The sequence below is a fragment of the Podarcis melisellensis genome (genome assembly GCF_964234715.1).
Source record: "Podarcis melisellensis genome assembly, chromosome: 16".
Classification (NCBI taxonomy): Eukaryota; Metazoa; Chordata; class Lepidosauria; order Squamata; family Lacertidae; genus Podarcis; species Podarcis melisellensis.
This window is the reverse complement of record NC_138533.1, coordinates 6592301-6602450: the sequence shown is the minus strand read 5'-3', so window position 1 is coordinate 6602450 and position 10150 is coordinate 6592301. Positions and strand designations below refer to the sequence as shown.

At 42.8% G+C, this 10150-nt stretch overlaps 1 long non-coding RNA gene across 1 annotated transcript; it reads left to right on the top strand.

Moving 5' to 3' along the window:
* Nucleotides 1–3990: 3990 nt before the first annotated feature.
* On the top strand, nucleotides 3991–7021 carry LOC309358744. Its single transcript, XR_014163546.1, has 2 exons — nucleotides 3991–4098; nucleotides 6063–7021. It is a non-coding gene; the product is annotated as an uncharacterized lncRNA (long non-coding RNA).
* The last annotated feature ends 3129 nt before the right edge of the window (nucleotides 7022–10150 follow it).

Below are 10150 nucleotides of genomic sequence, written 5' to 3'. Positions count from 1 at the left end.
AAAGCACACAAACCCTCCTAACTGTTGAAGGTCATCTCAACACCACACATTTTAAATAGCCATGGCTGCCCCAAATAATTCTGGGAACTGTAGTCTATTACAGTCAATGAGAGTCATCAGGTTATTTCTATTCCCCTCACATAGCTACAATTCCCAGTGCAGTGGAATGATAAATACTGCTTCACCAGGAACTTCTGCAGGCAAATGTACTGCTCTGCTTTGCTTTGGACCACATCAGCGAGGCCTAGAGGGGGGTCTTGTCTTCTTGGCAGCCCAGGACCTCCATACATTGGCTCCCAGTACATTTCTGAGCACTATTCAAAGTGTTGGTGCTGACCTTTAAAGCCCTAAATGGCCTCGGCCCAGTATATCTGAAGGAGTGTCTCCACCCCCATCGTTCTGCCCGGACACTGAGGTCCAGTGCCGAGGGCCTTCTGGCAGTTCCCTCCCTGTGAGAAGCCAAGTTACAGGGAACCAGGCAGAGGGCCTTCTCGGTGGTGGCACCCGCCCTGTGGAACGCCCTCCCACCAGACTTCAAAGAGAACAACTACCAGACTTTTAGAAGACATCTGAAGGCAGCCGTGTTTAGGGAAGCATTTAATGTTTGATGCATTACTGTATTTTAATATTTTGTTGAAAGCAGCCCAGAGTGGTGGGGAAGCCCAGTCAGATGAGCGGGGTATAAATAATATTATATTATTATTATTATTATTATTATTATTATTATTATTACAACTTACAAGAAAGGAGATTCCGACAAAACATCAGGAAGAACTTTCTGAAACAAAGAACTGTTTGACAGTGGAACAGGCTCCCTTGGAAGGATGTGGACTCTCATTCATTGGAAGTTTTTAAACAGAGGTTGGGTGTCCATGTGACATGGATGCTTTAGCTGAGATTCCTGCATTGCAGGGGGTTGAACTAGATGATCCTCAGAGGTCCTTCCAGCTTGACAAGTCTTTGACTATGATTCTATACCCTTCGCTGAGTTCAAGAACACATTGCAGCCAACGTGTGTGTGTGTATGTGTAGCAGGACAAGTGAGGACATGTGGTCAGGGGAGAGCCAGATAGTGAGACCTAGAAAGCTGCATTCACACACACACACCAGGCTTGAAGTGCACCAATCTGACCAAGAGGAATTGCAATAATTCCTTTTCAGTAGACTCTTTCTGCTAGCCTCCAGGGTGCTCTGAGTGGAACTGTATTTAGCGAACCACAACAATTTGCTAGGGCTTGAAATGGCTAATTACTCCAAGTCATTTTCTGCAGCCATTGCTTAGTGAAGAAATAACGTTCCACCTCAAGCCAAGAAACAACGTTATTCCCCAAGGTTTGTTTACTTTCTGATCGTTCCGTTTCCAGGGAGGGTTGATACAAGCCTTGTCAAGAGCATCCAGCTGTGACATGCTGGGTCATTTATGCAAAACTGATGGCAGGTACACATGTTTAACTTCCATTACGTCTCTGGCATCAAAGGGGAGACTCGATGGGCCACTTGCCAGCCATTATTTGTAACCATCATTAGCAAACATCATTTGTAATCACTGGCCTGTTTCCAGAGGGCTGTTTCAGACATGCCCGAGAGGGCTAGACTGGCCTGGTTAGATTTCTGTAAGACTATGAAACAATTCAAGAATGTGTATGGTACATGTGGTACATGTGTTGAGTTAAGACCATATGGCACATCAAAAGAGGGAGAGAAAAAGATCATAGTGGGTTTTCTCAGGGTGTGAGGCTGAGGAATGTGGGAAACCTCTCAGGTGAAAAGAAGAAGCATTTGGATTTGATATCCGCTTTATCACTACCCGAAGGAGTCTCAAAGCGGCTAACATTCTCCTTTCCCTTCCTCCCCCACAACAAACACTCTGTGAGGTGAGTGGGGCTGAGAGACTTCAGAGAAGTGTGACTAGCCCAAGGTCACCCAGCAGCTGCATGTGGAGGAGCAGGGACATGAACTCGGTTCACCAGATTACAAGTCTACCACTCTTAACCACTACACCACACTGGGGGAATCAACTCTTGGTATGTGGATGGAAGATTGAGGTGAAAGAGTCGGACTAAATGACTAAACAACAACAACATGTCATTTAGTCCGACTCTTCGTGACCCCCTGGACCAGAGCACACCAGGCACTTCTGTCTTCCACTGCCTTCTGCAGTTTGGTCAAACTCATGCTGGTAGCTTCGAGAACACTATCCAACCATCTTGTCCTCTGTCGTCCCCTTCTCCTTGACAGGACAACATCAGGGTCTTTTCCAGGGAGACTTCTCTTCTCATGAGGTGGCCAAAGTATTGGAGCCCCAGCTTCACGATCTGTCCTTCCAGTGAGCACTCAGGGCTGATTTCCTTAAGAATGGATAGGTTTGTTCTTCTTGCAGTCCATGGGACTCTCAAGAGTCTCCTCCAGCACCATAATTCAAAAGCATCAATTCTTTGGTGATCAGCCTTCTTTATGGTCCAGCTCTCACTTCCATACATCAATACTGGGAAAACCATAGCTTTTACTATACGGACCTTTGTTGGCAAGGTGATGTCTCTACTTTTTAAGATGCTGTCTAGGTTTGTCATTGTGAAATTGTGATAGAGGGACATATATAGACACATAATAAAAATAAAATATAAAATACAATATTCATGAGCCTCATAAAACACAATTACAGTGGTACCTTGGTTCCTGAACGGCTTAGCTGACAAACAAATTGGATCCCAAATGCCACAAACCCAGAAATAAGTGTTCCAGTTTCTGAACGTTTTTCGGAAGCCGGACGTCCTATTATTCGGCTGTCGGCATTGTTTCTGGGGCCAATCAGCCAATCAGAAGCTGCACCTTGGTTTTTGAACGTTTTGGAAGAAGAACGGACTTCCAGAACGGATTGAGTTTGAGAACCAAGGTACTACTGTAGTTTTATGAGGATCATGAATGTTGCATTTTATATATATTTTTACATTATTATTTTCCTTTGATATGTTGTTTTTAAATAGTTTTGGGTTTTATTGCTTAATATGTTAAAAAACCTTTAATCAAATTCTATTTAAAAAAGAAAGAAAAAATCAATAAATTTAAATTCCACATAAAAATTAAAATACATCTTAAACTCAATTACACTTCTATTAAAGCATGCATAGAACAATGTTGTGAATTAGTATCTTTGTTGTTGTTATCTTTGCTTGAAAAATTGGAAGTTAAAACAAAGAGAAGGTAAAGCCAAAATAAACTTATTGCCCGTGTTCCATGAGTGGAAAATATCTATTAGCCGAAGAGTAAGCCTTTTGCCTTTTGATATCTTTGAATCATGGAAATCTGGCTAGCAGCTTCTCCAAATCCCAGCAAGAATTATGTCTGAGTCTAGATCTATGATAATCACAATATAACCTCCTTAGTCATTAGATACATAAGTGACCCCCAAGGCACAGACTGACCCCTTCTCTCCTTCTGTAATCCTTATAGAACTCTAGCCCAATCGTTGCCATTAATTTGAATCTGAATTGATTTTAGAATGTATTTCAATTAATTGATTGTGATTTTATGTAAACTGTGTTATTTTTACTGTTGTTAGCTGCTCTGAGCCCGGCTTCGGCTGTGGAGGATGGGATATAAATAAAATAATAATAATAATAATAACAACAACAATAACAATTACTGTGAGTTTTGTTTCTTTTCAGAACTCCTTCCCCCACCATGAAAAATCCTTAGCTGTTTTTCTCCACATGCCCCCGCCCCCAAATAAGAACAGTAAACGCCCTGGTCATCTCTGCTTTGGATAGTATTTAACTCGAAAAACAGCAACCCTCCCCCCAAAAAAAATAATACGCATTTGGGGAAAAAATTGACCCATAGCAATTTCCACAGACAGAACCCCACCTATAAGGTGAAGCATTAGCAGTGATGAAGAGAATAGTGAAAACACTCCTTGAAACTACTTGGGTGTTAACTCACGTGGAAAACATGTATTTGGCAATGGATTAGAACTTTGTGAAAACAAAACGCATCATCTTCTTGGAAACCGTCTATAAAAACCCTGAAGAAACGTAGCAAGAACACCCGATTCCTTCAGCGCAGAGACACTCCACTTGAGTTCTTTTCACTGCAGAGTTGGTAAGTCATGATGGAATACGTTTTAAGTTCTATGAAACCTATGGGCAATTTTTTCTCTCCAGCTTGCCTTTTTGTTAATTAAAACATGAATAAATTCTGGCTTATCAGAATAGATCAGCACCTAATATTTGTTCTCTCTGCTGGTTAGTAAGGGGAAATGAAGAAGAAATAACTCTATCAGAGCCACTTCCTTTTCTGTTGAGGTGCTCTCCTCTTTGTTCCAGATTTATTACCCATTTTGAGGAGGAAGGTATCAATACTCACAGAGTATTGATGATTAGATGCTACTAGTAATACAGTACCTTCGGATGGTGGTGATGCTCGCACAGAGTCTAGGGTTAGTTGTCTATCATTGAGTGGAAGGTGAGCATCAATGAAATGCAGTCAAGGGAGTGTAGATTTACCAATAATGATTAGAAATAGCTGGTCAAGTTCTTGATGGCAGGTTTCCAATAGGTAATAATAATAATAATAATAATAATAATAATAATAATAATAATAATAATATATTTATATCCCATCCATCTGGATGAGTTTCCCCAGCCACTCTGGGCGGCTCCCAATTAAGTGTTAAAAACAATACAGCATTAAATATTTTTTTAAAAAACTTCCCTAAACAGGGCTGCCTTCAGATGTCTTTTAAAAATAGGATAGCTGCTTATTTCCTGGACATCTGCTGGGAGGGTGTTCCACAGGGTGGGCGCCACTACCGAGAAGGCCCTCTGTCTGGTTCCCTGTAACCTCAAATCTCGCAATGAGGGAACCACCAGAAGGCCCTCGGCGCTGGACCTCAGTGTCTGGGCTGAGCAATGGGAGTGGAGACATTCCTTCAGGTATACAGGACCAAGGCCATTTAGGGCTTTAAAGGTCAGCACCAACACTTCAAATTGTGCTCGGAAACATACTGGGATGGAACATGTGCTCCAGTAACTTTTCTTATTTTTATTTTTTAAAATAGATTGTATCTAATTAAGTTATATTGAAAATAGGCCAAGTGAAATGAATGGACCTAAGGTAGGTGTAGCCTTTGGATTCTTTGAACTACAAGCCCAGTTTCCTTGGCAATTGGCCAAGATGGATTGGGTTACTGGGAGCTGTAGTCCACAGCATTAGAAGGACACCATCCCAGACCTAAATTGTCCCTGTTAGATAATCAGTGGGCCTATGCTGAGTAGGACTAAGGTAGACTGATGTTGGCTTTGTGGAGGATAATGGTATCAGTGGCTACTGGCCACAATGCCTATATTCAGCATCCATTGTCAAAGCCAATATACCTCTGTGTGCCAGTTGCTGGGAACCGCAAATGGAGTGATTTGCTATTGCACTCAGGTTCTCCTTTCCAGCTTCCCATTGGCACCTGGTTAGCTACTATAAGAGCAGGTTGCTGGATGATAAGGGCTCTTCTTATGTCCATTAATTTGTTTCATCAGTACTTTACAATATAGGGATGTGGGTGGCGCTGTGGTCTAAACCACTGAGCCTCTTGGGCTTGGCGATCAGAAGGTTGGCGGTTTGAATCCCTGCAATGGGGTGAGCTCCTGTTGCTCTGTCCTAGCTCCTGCCAACCTAGCAGTTTGTAAGCACGCCAGTGCAAGTAGATAAATAGGTACTGCTAAGGTGTTTCTGTGTGCTCTGGTTTCCATCACAATGTCCCATTGCACCAGAAGTGGTTTAGTTATGCTGGCCACTTGACCCAGAAAGCTGTCTGTGGACAAACACTGGCTCCCTCGGCCTGAAAGTGAGATGAGAAACACAACCCCATAGTCGCCTTTGACTGGACTTAACGGTCCAGGGGTCCTTTACTATACAATGTGGCCTTAACCCCTTATTAGATTGTTTGTTTTTTCACCTCTGAAGATTTGCACATACATAAATGTCTGTTGGTGAACCTGAACACTGTGAAATTCATTCATTTCTTAATCATGTGCACTTCATCCATTCCCTACTTGTATGTGTCCCTTTAGATCCACGAAACCTGTTCAGCTAAGATGTCTGCACAATATAACCAATGCTTTGCCAGCTGCCCTGCCTCCACCGTCACGATTCAGCCACCTCCCTTTGTCCTGACCATCCCCGGGCCAGCTCTGTACTGCCCTGACCAACCCTTTGGCATTGAGCAATGCAACCCTTGTGCTCGCATGATTTCCTACAATGAAGGTGCAAGCCGTGGGGGGTACAACTCCCGCCTGAGTTCTGCAAGCATCTATTCGCAGAAATTCCAGTCTGGATGCCAGAGTGGATGCAGCCCATGCCAGAGATTCTAAATCCCGAAACCACTGTCCACAGAATGTATATGACGAAGAAGACAGAGAAAGAAATGAATATGTTACATCCACTGAATGTATAGATGTGCTTTCTAGAAATGTATGTTCAACTTGTACAACCCCTGAGTTGCAGGTCAGGGATGAAAACTTCTATCTTCAAGAACCTGTTTTTGCATCTACTGGGAAACTCATCCACACCTGTCATCCACCGTACTGCAACACTTTGGACTCTGAGCCATGTTCTAAGGGCAAGAATATCACGTGTGGCCTCACTCCTGCCCTGTTTGAGCTGGGAAATGTGGCATACATGAAATCCAATGCTCCTCTGTAGCTACAGTTGTAGGGGAAGGTGTGTGGGCAAGCCTTCACCATAGAGACTTGTCCATTGCTGCTCACCTTCTCAGTTCCAAAACAACCATTGTAGGCTGTCTATTAAAATGTAGTGACATTGTTTAACAAGCTTTTCAAATAGTAAACTCTACTCAATGTTTGCAGGTGTTAGTCCTCTGTGTTGTCACAGGTTGCTTCATGTTACCTTAAAAAACAACACCACCACATTTCAGTGTCCTCATTGCCTTGCTAACCTTTGCACATCTGTATTGAAACTGTGGGATTGTGTGTCTCTTCTCTTTCAAAATAAAGCCTTTAATGCATCAAAATTCCAAGTTCTCTGCTGTTCTTTTTCATATGATGTTTCTGAGGTAAAGCAGGGCTACTACTGCAGCCCAAATATAATCTGTCTGTGGCGTGTGTGTGTATAAATTCCTGGGTGTGTTAAAGTATGTACTTTTTTTAAGCATCTAAGAGCTGATCTAAGAGCTGAACATAGGGATGGGGGTGGCCTTGTGGTCTAAACCACAGAGCCTAGGGCTTGCCAATTGGAAGGTCGGTGGTTCGAATCCCTGCGATGGGGTGAGCTCCCGTTGCTCGGTCCCAGCTCCTGCCAACCTAGCAGTTCAAAAGCACGTCAAAGTGCAAGTAGATAAATAGGTACCGCTCCAGCAGGAAGGTAAACAGAGTTTCTGGTTTCCCCATGCTGGCCATGTGACCTGGAAAAACTGTCTGCAGACAAACATCAAAAGAACAACAGGTATCCCTTCAAAAAACAATAATTGAAACTAATGGCACCTTTAGAGACACACACAAAAAAAGCTGGTCTCAGAACCTGCCTGGATGATACCACCAAAATTGAATCAAAAGCTATGAATCAGGTTATAATTAATGAAAAAAAACTCTAAGGAAATTTTAAAAAGAGAATGCAGGCATTAAAAATTAGGTTAGAAGAAGCAGAAAATATACGTTAAGGCAATATGATTGGAGTCTGCATTGAATTAAAGAAGAGACTGAAGCAGAATTTTTTTAAAAAAACTTTGGCAAATTTGCTTAAATCAATAGTACCAATTTTGTATATTATATTGTATGGGATAGAAAAAGCCTATAGGGTCACAGTGGATGGATACCACATTACGGCCTCACCCAGATACATTGTTCAGTGCTTCTCCCACTTTAACAAAAAATGAGGAAATAACACAAAAGTTTTGTCAGCTTGAAACAGTCACATATGAAGATCCATCAACAGTATTACTGGAGGAGCTGCATTGCACCTTGGCCAAAAATAAATTACTGAGTAATATGTGATTCAGAGGTTAAACAAAATTGCTGTCTCTTGAAGAAAATTGGTCACTATAGAAGCATTAGTTTGGCTCTTGGGAGCTTTCAACTCTACTTCACCTTTCCGCCTGGTGCTGGGGCAGTGGATGTGCTGGACTATTGCCCTGTCTCAATAAAGGACTGGATGAGAGCCAATAAACTGAAGCTCAATCCATGTAAGACTGAAGCACTGCTAACGTGTGGTTCCCTAGACCAGATGGAGGGGAGGTGGCCTGCTCTTGACAGCAGCGGAGCAAGCCGATCGGGCGTCTGGGGCGGTGTGCAAGGGCAGACGCCCATGGGGCCAGGCTAGCCGGGTCAGTATGCTCCACAGGGCCTCCAAGGAGTCTGCCTGCCTCCTCCCACTGAACCGCCCTACAGCTGGGGAGGAGGCAGCAGGCAGACCACTTGGGGCAGCACAGAACCTGTGGGCATCCAAGCCACTGCATCACTCCCAGGAGAGACGCATGGCTCGGGCACGTGGCAGGCCCCATGGTGAGTGCCGCCTGACATTTTGTCACTCCCCTCAGTGGTGACACCCGGGGCGGACCTCCCTCACCAAACACCCCTTCCTCCGCCCCGACTCTTGATGGTGTTTTACACCCTCTGAAGAAGAATTGAGCCTATAAAAACTCATGAGATTATTGCTGAGTCTGGATAGGTTCATATGGAGAGAGGTGGCCCCAGAGGTCCCTTCCTCTTAACACATTTCTCCCTTATGTCCTGAGCTTGAGTGTCTTCAAAGCCCATGACACCTTTGGAAAAGCCTGTTCTCCAATTGGAGCATTTGCAGGCAAGTGTTTCCCAATTGTTGGTGCTTATACAATTTTTTTAAAAAAATTGCCTTGAGAGAGTCTTTAAACCTCTTTTGATGACCACCAGCATTACGCTTTACTGTATATGAGACCCCTAGAACAATAAGAACATAGCTTTTTGCATTGCCCCAGTGGCCTAGTACCTGGCTCCTTGTTTCTCAATGGCTCTGCACTTAGCTAGCCTAGCCAGGCTGGTTTGCAAAATCCAGGAATTTCTTGTCTGGCACAGTTCTACAGCTTGTATTTTCCCTTCATATCCCAAATGTTATCTAAATTCTACCATTTATTAATTTTTACCATTCAGTAAAAAGACTCTCCTACCCCAGATCTATGAAATGACAAATAACGTATAAGGAGAAAGTTATGGAAGTATGGAATTAAATTAAATCAGGTTATTATATTCATCCCACCCCCCTAGTTATAGCTCCCAATAAACAACTATGTAAATATGTAAATGGCAAAACAGTCACATTTATTTAGTTTTAATGCTAAACGTTTTAGGATTAAAAAAAGAATGGGTTTTAAAATTTAGCACAGAATGCAGGATGAGTACTTCAATCAGATGACTGCATCATCTGATTGAATTTATGAATGAAGATCCTAGACCAGGGGTCAGCAACCCATGGCTCCGGAGCCGCATGTGGCTCTTTTACACCTTTGCCGCGGCTCCAGGGTGGATACTAGCGAGGGGAGGAGGCGCATTGTGTGCCCCAACACTCCCCACTGTGGCAGGCGCTGTACTGGCTGTGACGTCGCATGGGGGCGGTGCGTGCGTTAGTCACGCACCAACCCGACGTCACCTTCCCGCCCGCTGTCAGATCGCGGCTCCGGAGATATATTTGTTTTAAATGTCGCAATGGTTTTGCGGCTCTTTTTGTCTTAAAGGTTGCAGACCCCTGTCCTAGACAGACAATAGATACTTTTATTTAGTGTGCTAGTTCATAAAATGTATACTCTGCTTCACTGTAAAAAAAAAAACCCTCTCTATGCAGTTTACAAGAGATAAAATAATAAAATTATCAATAAGAAAAATTAACAACAATTTAAAACTTTCAAAAAGTTAAAATAAGAATTAGAACAACAAGTCGTGAACTCAACCCCACTAACAATGTGTCCTTTTTTAAAAAACCACACAAAACAAAACAACAACCCATTAATTTCATTACCTGTGTTGGATTGAAAGCAGTTTTACATCAGCATTTTTTAAAGTTTGTGTAAAAGGAGCTAAGAATTAGCCCCAGGAGTTTCCCACTTATTGCTGTTACAATATCATCCAGGCAGTTTTTAAAAATGTGTGTGAATCTTATGGTATAGCTCACTGGA